The 14,753-nt window shown below is 46.3% G+C and overlaps 1 protein-coding gene across 3 annotated transcripts in view; it reads left to right on the forward strand.

Annotated features, from left to right (window-relative positions):
* The first annotated feature begins 569 nt into the window (after window positions 1–569).
* Window positions 570–14,753, forward strand: part of ACAN (aggrecan) — a 49,187-nt gene continuing 35,003 nt past the window's right edge. The window contains exons 1-2 of one of the 3 annotated variants that reach the window (XM_061371338.1): window positions 570–1,070; window positions 1,171–1,429. The gene's annotated coding sequence lies outside the window, so the exon portion shown is untranslated. Of the gene's footprint in view, window positions 1,430–14,753 lie in introns of all 3 variants that reach the window. The other 2 variants (XM_061371337.1, XM_061371339.1) reach the window with 2 other exon arrangements.

Genomic DNA, 14,753 nt, shown 5'->3' on the forward strand with positions numbered 1-14,753 from the left:
AGCCTCAGCCTGAGCTGGGACCTTCCTGCAAGCCTGTGGAGCTTCAAGCCCAAGATCCCTGCCCACCCTCACTTTTCACCATTGAAGTACAATAAGGTTTTCAATCAGGAGAGTTTTCTCAATCATGAAAACCCCATCAGCTTCCCACCTCCTCCCAGCTGCCATCTGGCTCCTTTGCAAACCAAGATGTGGGCCTGTAGCAACAAACTCATTCCCTCCTCCCCCAAGCACAGGTTTTTCTCCCACTCTCAGGTATCAGCATCCCTCACAGAAAAACGAATCAAAGCACATTACAGCACCAGAACTACCAAGGATTCACTTACAGAATCTTCCCCAAAGTTTTAGAGTGCTCAGTTGTTACCATCACCAGGAGCTTGCGAGCCCTATGCTTCTCTTCAAACAGCTTGTAAGCAAATGGACCCCTAACACCCTCCCTTGCCTTTATATCACCTATCAGTAATTGATACACCAGGTGATCTCCATTTCTTAATGTTGAGCAGCACTTTATTCCCTCCCTTGCTCTTCATTAAGCTGTCTTATTGTCACCTGCCTCCTCCTCTGTAGCAGCTATTGAAGGAATGTAAGAGACTTCCCTAAACTTTCCTGTTGCTGTTCTCTCCGGGCTTCCCGGTAAATCTGTTTCTGCTCCGACTGCAGTGGTATTGACTGCATTGCAGGCACACGCACACTTCACTCAGGTTCCTTAATTAGCTTCATCTTATTTTAGTTTATGTAAACCATGTTCTCTTTTTATTACATAAACTATTTCTTTCTCCCTCAACCACTTGTGGTGCTCTAGGCAGTTTGCTTCCAAACCAGAGGGCTAAATTTAATCCCCCACTCCCCATTCAGCTTTCTCCATTTGCAGTATTTTTTTTGTATTTTTTTTTCCTTTCTTTTCTTTTTTTGGGTAGGTTTGGGGTTTTTTTTTTTCCTTCTTTCCAAGAGGCTGGGCTTCCTTTTCTGTCCATAAGCCCTCCTATTTCCCCCTGCCCCCTGGATGCCTGCCTACCTTTACTCTAAAATCCAGAGGAGGATCCAATACACTTAGTTTGCCAGCTCTTCAAGAGGTATCTAAGGAGGCTGACAGGAGTTTGATGGTCTCTCTTGCAGCCAGTGGCAGCTAACGTGGTCTGAAACCCTCTCTCTCTTTTTGCCATTCACACACAGTACTTACTCTTCAAGCCTGCTGCTGCTGCCACTGCCTGAAAGGACCTGAAATACCACACAGGGAATTCTGATTTCTTCTGGGGAACCAGGGAAAGAACAAAAAGAAAGGCAGGAAAACTCATCTGGAGATTGTGAAGAAGACATACAGTAACAGCAAGAAGTGGCAAGCTCTTTCCTTCTTGAATGCTGACAAAGACCTCGTTTCTCTGCCAGGTGTATGGGACTTAGATTCTGGAAGCACTGCACTGAACTGTTAAAGGTAAGGGGTTGCACTTTTCCCCCTCCTCTCCGTTTGGTATCTTTTGCCTCAACTTCCCTGTGCCTTTCCCCAGTGCTCTGAGGATGCAAGCTCTCAGCCAGTGGATTGGTTGTTTCCCTGGTGAGGGAAATGTGAGCAAAGTTGTAAACTGATTGAGTTCGCGCTTCTCCACGGAGTTTCCCTTCCGCAAGCAGCGTGTTGTGAGTAGGGAGCCTGTGCCTGGAGTGCCTCTGCAATGGTCCTCACCAGCAACCCACCCGTTACAGGGAGCAAACCTGTAGTAGGAGGCAACGACTGTGTGTCAAGTTTGTTAGTTGGCTTGGGGAAAGGAAGAAAGCCAGGCATAAGCTTGAGAGATTCCTATATCCAAACCCACGAGGTAGGAGAGCAGCGACAGCATTATCCAGGTTATCCCTCCCTAGAAGACCCCCCAACCCGCTGGTGTTTCTTTGTGATGGATTTCAGCTCCCACTCGAGCCCTGGTGATGTGTCTGATCCTGCTTCTGAGCACTGGGGAAGGAAGCGAATGATTTGTTGCGAGTGTCCTAAACGGCTGTGGGGTTTTTGATGGTTATTGCTTTGATCAGTGCCATTGCTTTGCTATAGGGTGATCTCTGAGCTAGAGGGATGTTAAGCTCTGTAGGGGCTGAGAAGTTCAAAAGAGAATGAAAAGAGCCTGGATGCTGCAGGGTCTGACCACGCTCCCCTCGCATGGGGATGGGGTTGGCAGAGTCCCCTGGGTTAGTTCCAGTTAGCTGCTTCAGGCGTTACTCAGTACCTGCCCTCTTTCCGAAGCCATTTGCAGATGAAGCATATTTTTAGCAGTGGTTTTCAGAGAGCTGAGCTTTTCTGCAGAAGTGGACACAGCAAAAAACGCTATGATTCTGGGGAATCTTTACCAGAAATTTCATTGTTTCATTAATCTACTACTTTTTAAGACTTTTCATTTAAACCTCGTTCCAAATAGCCCTCAACACGTAGCAGAAAGCAATGCATTCTAACCTTCCCCTTTTGAGCGGTTTGGCCAAAAAAACTTCAGTCTGTAAAGCTTTCCTAGCTTTCTAAAATAACTTTGCCAGATGTGGAAAGGGGGGGAACATCCCACAGCAGAACAGTTGGGAGAGCAGAATTTTTTTAGCATTCCTCACTACTTTGGTTTTCTTCTATAAGCTCAGGATGTTGGATGGGCAGAGGGGCTGAGGTTCAGGGGCTGAGTAGGGTGGGTTTTCAGATCCCATGTGCTTTTGGAAGCTGAACTACTTGTTTCTTTGCTTTGGTTGGTTGATGGTATATTCTCCTGCTGGTTTCAAGAGGCTGCATCCACCTGATAAGTTAAAGGGGAGATGTTGCCCCTTTCTGCCCATATTGCTGTCGGTACAGAAAGGGAAAGGCATCACCTCCCACCGTGGCTGGGTAAGAGGTGACGGCTGGAGATGTACCTGTGCTGGCTGAGGGCTCTCAGCAGCCTGAATGGTCTAGGGGAAGAAAAACTCCATCTGCTCCACTTGAAATGCTGTTTAATGTTTCCTATAATCGCCTCTGTGTACAGTAGCAGGGTTTGACAGCAGCACAAGGGCTGGAGGATGGATGGGCAAAGAGAACCAACAAGATAGGAAATTGAGGAGTGATAGAGACAGAGGGGAAAAAACTACTAAGGAAAAGAGCACATTAAATGAAGCTCCACAGACTTGGAGATGTCAGAGCAAACAGCAGCCCATCACTGTAAAATACTACTTAATTAGTGAGGAACACTAAGGGGTTTAGAGGAGAAGAGGATGAATGGTATCACTTAAAAGGCAGAAACGAATGAATGAATGTGTAAACGAAAAGAGAGACCAGATTGTCGTTCAATGCTCTGGTATCACCCAGGGATGCAGATGATAGTCAGGAACCCTGGGGACTCCAAAACCCGCTCCATTATTGGTATTTTCTCTCCTCTCCTCTCCCTGGGGAAAACGTAAGTTGCTCACATGCAGTGACTTCATTGCCTGACTTACAGTGAGCTGGTGTAGGGCCAACTGGTCCCACTGTAAAAATCAACGGGACCTTTCTTAGCTGCCTGAGACATCTTTTCCACCCTTCTCTGCCTCCTCGCATCGCCCTTTCCCTCGCCAGTAGTGGGACGTCTGCTCCACCACAGGACAACTTTCCCCAAGCTGCTCTCTTCCTCCTCCTCCTCCTCCTTTCCACCCCCTCGATCCCGCTGCAGCCTCCACGTGTGAAACAAGCCGGGCTGTGTGTGCTGCTCCCAGGCAGCTTCCCAGCAGCAGCAACAAAAGCCGTGTTCATAGCGGGGCTGGACCACATACGGAGCCAGCGAGCGCCGGCTGCCGAGCAGCCCAGAGCAGCCGGGGCTGTTTAAAGAGTGAAAGAGAAGAGACACAGCAAAGAGAGGGAGCTGTTATAGGCTTAAAAAAACCGCCCTAAGAAACCCTTGAGCCCAGTGCAACAACGGAAACCTTACAGTTTACTTTTAAGAACTCAGTGCTTCCTTGTGAGAGGGCAGAACAGCTCAGCCTGTGTGCGCGGGGCAGGTCTGCGGGCTCTGCCTGTGTGCACAAGGGCGGGTGTGTGAGCGCTGCCTCCCCTCCCTCTCAATGGGCTCACAGTATAAATCTAAAGAAGCTTTTTGTTGGGCTGATGAATAGGCAGGGGTTTTGTCGTGCTCCCCGCGCAGCCTTTTTTGGGACGCTAAGATTATATATATATATATATAATATTTTTTTTTAATTCCCTGTGCTTTTCGTTGGGTTTTCCCTTTTTAAGGGAAATTTCCATTTCTCTCTTGCATGATGTTCACCCTCCCTGATGCTGCTTCATACAGAGCAGAAGGGGGAGGGAAGGGTGAGGAATACCAAATTCATCTGGCTTGGGTACCCCAAGAGCCTCCATGTGCTTTAGCTGTTGAAATGTCCCAAGGTGCTAAGTAGCAGCCTATGGACCGCCTTGCTCCAATTTCCTTCCCCTGCTTTGCAAGCTCAACCACTGTGCAATCGGCTTCAGTGATCTAATGCTCCTGGTATCTTCAACTCATTGATGGAGGCAGCTGGAACCATGTCATGGCCCCTGTGACCAAGTGAGGACAAGGGAGATGATGCAAGTTGAGCAACAAAGTCCAGAAGCCACCAGGCTCCTGCTGCATAAGCTCCATGGAAATAGCCTGGGAGCCAGCTTTGCCTGTGGGTTTCTGCCTTTGCTTGAGGCTGGCTGAGGAGGAAACCTGGCTGTGCTTAGGAGCTGGAGGGGAGGACAGAGCAGAGGCCACAATAAGGACTCTGCTGAGAGAAGGGAGCAAGAGATGAAAGCAGGCATGTGGGGGACCCTCTGACAAGTATGGTCATGTGGGTGTTCACAACTGTCATTGCTCGTCATCAACCAAGGCATGGCAGCTCATGGCTTTTCTACACAGCCCAGTGCAACCCGAGTTGGCTGAAGCAGGGGGAGCTTTGGCAGAACTAACTCAGGTGAAGAGTCCTACCCTGCTGCTCAGTTCCCCCGAGGTTGTCACTGTGTCCTGAGGGTGTGGAGGCTTAGGATGGAAATAAGCATTGATTGATGTGAAGAACTTGGGTGATGAGATGTCCCAGGAAAGGCAGGTCTGTGTGGGTTAACCTGGCAAATGTACTTGCTATGACAGTGAGGCACTGGATGAATCTTGAATACGAGGAAAGTCACTTGCTTCAACAGAGGCCGTATCAGGCAACACAAGACAAAAGGGCATCTGCAAGAGAAACCACGTCTTATCATAGGGATGAAGTGATCAGGCAGGAAATGTCTTCTTGGCAGGGTAGCGCTCGTGGGTTAGGCCTGAGAGGAGTAAAGCTGTCTATTAAGCCATGCCCAATAAACCTAGCTTACATTAGCGGGAGAATATGGAATGTAAATACTCATGCTTCGAGGCATAAGGTAACCACTAAATGCCTAGTGTTAAAAGAAACTTCCTCCTCAGCAATTTATTCCCTATTTTTTGATGATGAGAACTTTGCTCTGAAGCTGGTGATAGAGCTCTTGTCCAAGACAGGATCCTGGCCTGAACATAGCATTGCTTTCATCTGGTCTGGCAGTTTCCATGTGCCTTTGGCTTCTCCAGTGCCCTTGGTTAGCACTGGGTGGAGGACTTGGGCACTGTTTTATCAGCAGTGTAGAAACCCCCCAAAAGGACAGAAGGAATTGTCTGTGAAGTCTGCAGGAGATACAGATTTGGCTTAATAGGTGAAAAATGTAAATAGGAATAATTTGACAGGGTTGAAATATAAAACCATAGGGAAAACCAACAAGAAATAACCAATGAACATCTGACTGAGGTCAGATCGCAGACTGGAGGGAAAAGGTGTGTAAAGGGAATGCAGAGGCCAGCGGCTGATAAGCAGGTGAAAATGACGGTGCTGATCCCTTCCAGCTGGAGCTCCCATCCGTCATTCACACCTCCAGCCGCTGTGCTGGTGATTGAATAACCTGTAATCCACAGCAAAACCCTGCTGCTCCTGCTGGGATCCTGAGCAGGGTCAGGGATAAACACTCTCCACAACCCTGGAAATCCCCAGGCACCGCAGGCTTTGTACAGGGCAGGGGCATATCCAGCAGCTTTGCTGGCACACATCTCTTGACTTCAGCAGATTACTCTTGCTTAGCGGTCCTGTGGCGCAGCAGCTGTAGATCTAAGTGTAATTAACATTACATCATCTGCACCACAGCTTCAAGGTTGAAATAACCACGTAGTTCACATATTGGAAATTACAGGATGGCTTTCACATAAATGATGAACTGTCACTGTTCCTTACCCCAGAAAAATAGTTTGTGGTGTTTGGTGTATAAATAATACCCTGTACCTCTATAGCGCTCAGCTTCAAAGTCATTCTTCAGTGCTGTACCATAACGAATACCCTCCCATTCTGTAATAACCGGTCTGCAGATGATGTCTTCTCCTCTGATGTAAATTACACCATGCAGCTACAGCCACTGCTGCTGTTGCATTCAGTCTGGTTTGTAAATAATACTCTTTCCCTGCCATTGTGTCTGAGGTTCTAATAACACCCTGTCTTCTTGCAGTAGTTGGTATGTAAGTGTCACCCTAATCCTGCTCAGTACTTTAGAGTGCACAGAGCATCCTGCTACTGCAGAACAAATTGCAGCCTTCCCCTCTGTAGTATTTGCCCTCTAACTATTACCCTACTGTTGTGTATAGCACTTACTGTATAAATAATACCCTGCTGCCTTGTAGTAATTGATATGTAAGTGATACTGTCAGACTGCAGGATACTTGGTCTGCTAATACTGCTTACTACAGTGGCATTAGATAATACAGCAGAGCTGTGCATTGAGGGGTATTGGGCTACCAGCTCAGCCCTCTGGCACTGTTACTTGGGTCTTCTATCAAAACACAGGGTGGTCAGAAACCACAGAGCTGGATTTATCCTACAACCATCCCTGTGTGTCGGCAGCAAAGCGGGTCACCCCTTTGCTTAGCCAGCTAACCCATGGGATCTAGGTTCTTTATGGTGTCTGTTAAGATCAGGATCTGCTTTGCCAGAGACAGGGCAAAATCCTTGTCCCTTCACTATTCCCAGATTCCCTGCTGTCTGCCTCCTACAAACCCCACTTGATGCTAGCTAACAGCAGAGATCACCTCTACTAACAGCAGAGTCTCAGCATATGCTGAGGACATATGAGGACATCATGAGATGATACAGCACCATCAATAATGCTGAGTCATGTTTAGCAGAGGACAGAAGCATTTTCATTGCTCTTATTGTGTAGCTTTGAATCTGCCCAGCATTTTGAAATGCTCCAGACCAACCTCAGCACATCCTCGAGACTACAGCTCTATGCTGTGTTGTACCCATTCCATCTGCAAAATTATTCCCATTGGTACGCCAATGGGCATGCATACCTTCCTTTATACCTTTCTAAAGTATGTGAATGCTGGTTTGAGCCATTCTCTTGCTGTATCCAGGCAAGCATGTGTGGGTTATAGGCACAAAGATCTCAGTCAGCTGTGTTCTCCATTGTTTAGTTGATTTTCAGTGCTGTTCTTCCAGCTCTCACTAACGTACCCAAAGTAAGTTTGGATTAGCTACTCCAGGCACCATCGCCACTCTGACCATACAGCACTGAGTTCAGTGTGGGCTACAAAACCTTCTGTAGAAGTGAGATAGGCTCTCAGGTGAGCTGTGCTGGATATCACACTGCCACAGCATGGTGCTTACTATGGGAAACTGACTTTTTCCCTTGAGACCTCGTTTCAAAGAAATGAGAGTTTCTGTCCTTTCTTCTGCTGCCCCTACCTGATATTCTCCTTCAGTTAAGGTATGTAGGCAGAGGTGGTATCTCTAAGATCAGCTGAGAGCATTGGAAAACAGAGATGCTTTAGCTCACACAAGTGCCTTTTCCATCTTTTCAATCCACACAGACTGCGTCACTTCTGCTCTTGCTTTGCCCAGTTCCATACACTTTCCATTGGCCTCCTGCTTTGAATAAACCCATCAAACCAACATAAATCTGTGTGCTTTATGAATGTTATGCTCAGCCCTTTCTTTCTGAGGTGCTAAGGTCCTCCGCTCCCCCTGCATCCTCCGTGGCAGCTCATCTGTTCATGTGTTGTTGGAGAGGGGGTGTTTTGGCAGCTTCAGAATCACAGTCTAGCATCAAAGACGAGAAGGTTAAAAGATCACGCTTAAAATGGAAACAGCTTTCTCATCCTGCAGTCTCAGAGTAATGATGAAGCTTTGCTCATGCCTCCATTATGTGTATTGGTGAAAGCAAAGGCACTCAAATACATTGGTTGGCACCTTCTTGTCAGTCCTGGCACAATTTGTTTCCAATTTCTCCTATTCTTCAACTGGATTGCTCCCTGTTCTCCAAATAGGGCTGATTTTTCCTGTGGATCTGCAGTACCTCATCCATTAGAGGTGTCTCTCTCATTTGTGCTGTTGGTGTAATTATTTTGAAGCTGATTGAGTATCGGGGCCATTAGACCATCAGGTGGATGATTGCATTTGTCTCCCTTACATAATTGTCCTTTCCCAGCAGTTGTTTTAAGGGACGCAAATCCATGTGTTGCAGGAGCCCAGAGACAGAGAAGCACTTCTGTAAATTCCATGAGGTGCCTCGCTCCATTTCCATCTTTAACTTCTGAAATACCATGGGCAGTTTGCAGGCTACCAGAGCTTTACTGAACAACCTTGGTGTTCTCGGAGATCCCACAGCATCTCACGGGAGCGCGCTGTATCTTTTGCTGTTGTCTCCAAACTTGCATTCAAGATCTCCTAAAGCTCATTTTACAAGCCATCTGCTAGGTTTGTTTATGACCAGTGGGGTTTGTTTCTCTTTCTCTCCAAAATACTTGCTTATGCTTGTAATTTCTCTTTTGCTACATCCTTACAGTAGGAAGGAGTTTGCATTGAGTCTTTCACTATGCGCACAGCCGTATGTCCAACATGGCTTTTTAACGTCCTCAATGTTGCACACTTGAGAGGCCTTAGGCACTGTCTGGGCAAACCTGGTCTCTGCATGGACCAACCTTTATGGCCAGAACAAGCACCAGTTGTAGCCCCTCACCTTCCCGCTATACTTCCATCAAAAATCATTAGCTTAAAGCATGACACATTCAACCATGTTTCCAAGAATGCTCATCCTAAATGCTACAGACTGCTTGTTTTGTGCGTTTAGCTGCCAAATAGTTTTCCTGAACATCACTCCTGCTGTTTATTTAAATAGTGTGGACCAATGTGCATTAATGTTGTGATGGTTTTTTTTAGTTGCATCTATGGAATTACCACAATTCTGAGACAATGCCCAAATGTTATGTATGGTCAGATGCAGTTCTCATATGATGTGTAAAAGCAAAGCAGGATTTTCCTTTCTATAGTGTTTTATGCAATTAATTCTTCTGTCTGAAAGCAGAGTGCTCTGTACATATTTGTGGAGATTTAGGCTTCCTTTTGAGAGCTCTCCCTGCTGTCTGTTGGGGACTTGCAAGCAGTTACTTGTCTAGACCAAGTTTTAATACTAGAACTCAGGCTTAATGCTCCTAACCTCAGAGGTAAATGGCACCTTTTCTATTGATTCCAGTGGTAACTGGACCTGGCCAGCAGATGATTTACCTGCCCACCTTACTGGAAGAATTACAAGACAGTTTGGTTAAAATAGATCGTAATTATTACTTGCCTTTGAATTGGTCTTTTATGGCAATAGTATAAAACTGATTTTACTGTTACACGGTTTCTCTTGCTAATGTTGTTTGTCTGAGTTAAAATAGCAGCATAGGGTGCTCCAGGATCCATTTTAAATCCTGTATCTCCTCCACCCAGTGCTGGAGCGTGTTTGCAGGTTTGAAACGCTTTGTGAGGCAGTTATTTTACCTACAAGGGGATCTGTGTTGGTGCCTTTCTGTTCTCCAAAATGTGGGCGCTTTTGGTTTAAGCTTTTCCACGTACCTCTGGAAAAACAACATTTTCCACTGACCTTACAGAGCTCTTCACCAAACACTGGGCAATGTTTTGGCACTGTCCCTCAACCACATCTCATACACAGGAATGTACTTGCCTCTCAGAAAACTTTGTATTCCTATGTAATTGCTGGTTTGGTTTCCTCCATACCTTGCTTTCTCTTTCTGAAGGTATGACTGATTGACTTTGCTTAGCAAACTGTAGATTGGGGCTTAGCAGTAGCTTTCCAAAAGTCTGTGGCTTATATCAAGGTTAAATTTCTTTCCCTTCACAGTCTACACATCACAGAATGATTTCATATTTCATGTAAGGGCATTGCTTTTGTGCAGGATTCCCATGGTCTCCCCAGATTCACATTTGGGCTCTCTAGGTTTGGTCAGCAGCATACTTTCTAGATTGAAAGACCTCTAAGGCAGGGACTGCTGCTCGCCTGTGCTGGGGTTATTCAGTGGAGCCCTGAGATCTGGGCTGTAAAGAAAAGATTATTGATATGCATTCATTGACCCTAGACTCAAACTAATTTTGGTGAGGCTAATTGTCTCAGTCTTGCTCTCTCTTTCAATGTCACATCACAGTTCCTTCAGTACCTAAGCCCATTTATAAATCCATGCATATGCAGAGAGAAAGCTTTCTATCTATGTGACATCCATTCAGGTCAAAGAGTTTGGCTGTTTCTCAAGTGCAGTGTTTCTCCTCAGGCCAGTTTCACTGTGTTTGAAGGGAACAGACCTTTCAGTTAGGGCAGAGTTTTGTGAACCACTAAGATCTCCTTTGGGAAAAGGCAAAAGGCTGTGATTGAGTTTTAGACTGAACAGTGGGTCTGATGATTGGAAATTTATCCTTTAACTTTTGCTGCTTCTTTCAGAAAGTGTTTGTTTGAAGGGTTTTCTGAGGCAAGCTTTGCCCTACCCTAAAATGGATATCTTGGCCAGGGAGCTAAAATGCTTCTGTCACTTATTGCTTTTCCTGTGCAGAGGGGTCTCATTCTGTTTTCCACTGGGTGGATGAATACATCACCCAGAGACCAACATCCACCTTCATGGAGGGGCCAGTTGCTAGAAGAGAACAATTTCCTAGGTATCTTTTCCATCGCCTTGCTCCTTCCCTCCAGCTCCCTGCCAGTTTCATAAAGGAGGACTCAAAGCTTTTGAGGTCTCTGATGAATGGTCTTTTCTCTGTGGCAAACCCAAAACAAGCTTGTATGCCTGTGAACTACTTTGTTGTTATCTTCTGTCTTGTCATGTGTTGTTTTCTGCTGTACAATTTGGCTTGTACAGCAAAAGCATCACTATAGTAGAAAAAAAACAAGAGAGATTTATTTTCTGCCTTGAGTCCCTGTTGGTTTCTTCCCAAGAAGAAAAGAACAGGCTGAACCACAGGCAGGAGTTACTGTTCAGATAAAGTAACTTGACAAGTGAATAGGAGCAGTGGATGAATGTCCATACTCAATGCGACTGCTCCTAGCAGGGAAAGCTGAGCATCCCTCAGTGCTCCCAGCATGGCAAAATCCCCTTGGAATAGCTGGTGCAGGACAGGGCAGTTGACTGTGCTTTGAGGTACCTCCGTTCCCCTAAAGGAATGGAGCAACATTAAAATAAACAGGGAACTTATTGACTGAGCCTGTTAAATTGAGTTAAATACACACTGTGTGTCTTGGCGAAGAGGGAAGAGTGTCCTGTGTGCCAGAACAGCCTCCTGGTACGTGAACAGTTTGAGCATGTAAAAAAGGAAGGAATTGTGCAGGGATATAGAGCTACTGGGTGCTGTGGGATGGTGCTGGCTGGGGGCAGTGGTGTGTGTGTGCGACTGGGGATGAATATAAAGGAAAAGCCTGGAAGAAGAGAGAGCTGATGAGACTTTAATAGGGCCTTAAGCCCTCCATACACAGGAAAGCCCCTGGTTTGTACTGATAGACATAGGCACTGCCCCTGCTCAGCACCCGCCTTCTGCAAGGGCTGGTCCCCAGAAGGGAGATGCAGGGAGCACAATGTCCCTGGTCTATGTAATCTGCCACCACTGCTAAAGCTGTCAAAGGGGGACAAAATTGGCTGGGAGAGCTGCTCTAGGAGGAAATGAGAGGAGACAGCAAACCATTCCCGTGCTGGCCTGCGCGAGGTGGTTTCAGGGGGTGCAATGCCAAGGCATTGATTAAGCTTTCCTAGAACCAGGGATGGGAGTGAAAAACTGCTTCTCTCTCTTAATCCTTCCTGTACCATTCAGTCTCTCAGATGGGTACAAACTGCCATGGCTGGTTTGTGCTCAGTCTAGTTGTCAGGGGCTTGCTGGCAGAAGAAACTGAGAAGTAGGAGAGTCTTCCTCAACACAGCCAAACCCTCATTATAATCTGAATGTGAAGTCTGTGGCCTCTGTTTATACTGTGTGCCACCTCTGTAAACTGGAAGGCAAAGCCAGCCCAGTGCCTCCATAATTGAGGTTCATGATATCAGTCCCAGACAGCAGACAGCTTTGAAAACCTACTCTGTTTCAGTACAGACCCCTTCTTCAGACACCGGAGTATGTGAGATCCTTCAGTGGCAGCATCAAAATCCACACTTGCATTATGGTGGAGGGTTCACATTGATGGTAATATGAAGTCCTGGTGAGCAGAGGCTTGAGAAGAAAAGCTCTTTTGCTCCTAGGATACTCTCTTTGCTTGCCTGCACAAGAGGTGCATGTGAAAGTTTGATGTGAATGTGAGGAGTCACAAATAGTTTGAGCTCCTGGAGACAGAATACAGTAATCCTTTGCTGCTCCACTGAAAATGCCAGTGATGTCCTCTGCAGGAAAAGATGGTTCTCTGTCTTTTGGGGTTAAAAATGGGGGGGAAATGTGCTATGAGTTTGGTAGATTTGAAATCTTGCAGACTGTGGCAAGTAGTAACACTTGCTTGGACCACTGGAGCTACCTCCTGAATGGTTGGATGTCTCTCCCCTTTCCATCCAGTAGCCAGAAAGCCCCAGGCCCTCTCCCATGCCATTTGCCCTTTCATCTTCCAGGTCACCCCAAAGGGAGGATGGAGTCAGGATTCCACCTTCCGAGCAAAGCTAAACTGTGTATGTCTTGAATTTATGAGACAGGAAATCTACTCGGGAGGAAAGCTGGGGCTGAAACAGCCTCATTTAAGTAAATCTAAGCACAGTGTTTACACAATGTCTGGAATTAATGCAGAGAAAACTTTTAGGTGCCAACTTTGGAGAGAGAAAATGGGGAGAAAAAGAGGCAGATACTGAAACTGTGATGAAGCTGGAAGCTCTTCCTCTGGGTTGGGTGGAAGGTTGCTTCTGCTGCTGTGAAGCACCAGAGCATGCTGTACTTGGTAATAAAAAGGCCAGATAGGATGTGATTGCTCACCTACCTTTTGTGTCCAAGCTGTGACAGTATGGGATGTTCAGTATTCCCAGCATGGACAGACTCACCAGAGATCACGGTGCAGCATGGTGTATGGAGCACATGAGTAGGTGTCCTTAGCAAGAGGTTGCTGCAGGCTTTGTATCTTTGAAGAGGTGCAGATCCACATGAAGGGACATGAATTCAAACCAAGGTTATGCCCAATACTACACATGACTAACACCAACCAGAAATGTGGTCACACTACATGTCATTAGTGTGACCTAAATATGCAGTTATTACAGAGGCCCTTTAGCCATGCACATTGGTCTTGTTTCTCTCCCCTTGAATCTTCTTAAGTTTGTTGACTTCCCAAGCTAGCGTGATGTTTTCTATCTACCTGGAGCACAGGAAGAGGAAAACCCTTTACCACTGTGAAGCTGACAAAGACCAGCTTCGTGCTGTCTCTTCCAGTCCCTGTCAGTGACCTGTCAGATGGATTTTGACACCACATTTCTTAGGAACATATATATTGCATCCAAGGCAACTTTTGGGTAGCAGAGTATTAACAGATGGTGTGGGCAGTAACTAGCAATGTCAGTGAAGGCTTATGTCTCTGTGCCTATGGATTCTGTATTAAAACATGGTTTCAACGGGTTTCTGGAGGGATGAGCTGTGTCAGAGCAGAAGGAAAGCAAGGCTGAAGATGTCCACGCATCTTCTGCTAGCTCTCTGCTTCTCTGTAGTCATGTTTGCATCTTGTTCTGTAGCCAGAAGGGGATGTTTTTTCACTTTTAAAGCTGGTTCCTTGCACAAGTGAAAAGTCACATCCTGCACCAGGGAAAGTCCCCAGTGCAGCCTGGGCACCCTTCCCACACTCCAGCAGAGTAATGGGCCATTCCCAACAGGAGCAAGCAGCCACTGCCAGTCAGCTGAGCTTTACCCATCTGCAGAGGACCTACCTGCCTGTTTAACTGATGAAGAAGGTACTTATGTGGTGATGTAGAGAGGTTCTACCATGTTAATGAAAGGAGAGGTTTCCAGGTCTCTGTGTTTTCTTTGTACTGCTCTGTCCTGGTCTTAGCTTGGGTCCTAGGTGCGTAGAAACAACAGCTTCCCTATTTCCCAGTGGTTCTATAGTGGTTCAGTGAACCTGAATTGAAAAACACCTTCAAGGGCTTGTTCTTGACTTCCTTGGATCATGGCCCAAGCTGCCATCTTCCCACTTATCCAGGGAGGATCTGGTTTCTCTTTTATGTTGTGGTTGGCTTTCTCTCTCTGTCTTGGGGAGCTTTGCTCAAGGCTGACAACAGCTCCAGAAAACAAATGTAGGTTGTAACTTTCTTTCCCTGGAATATAATTGTTTACCTGCCTCCAATTGTTTGCCTTGCTACAAAAGAAGGGTCATGGATGACAGTCATTTCCAGAGACAGCATATCCTGGAGGAAAGGGATTTCTAAGTTCCATTGCTTCTCTGCAGGTTAAACTCTTCCTTCCTATCCTAACTGAAAGGACAGATCCCAATTAAACCTGGCTGTTGTGCATAAAAG

This window comes from Neopsephotus bourkii, unplaced genomic scaffold (assembly GCF_033783945.1).
Source record: "Neopsephotus bourkii isolate Nb327-2 ecotype Australia unplaced genomic scaffold, CSIRO-AGI_Nbou_v1 NB_1572, whole genome shotgun sequence".
NCBI lineage: Eukaryota > Metazoa > Chordata > Aves > Psittaciformes > Psittacidae > Neopsephotus > Neopsephotus bourkii.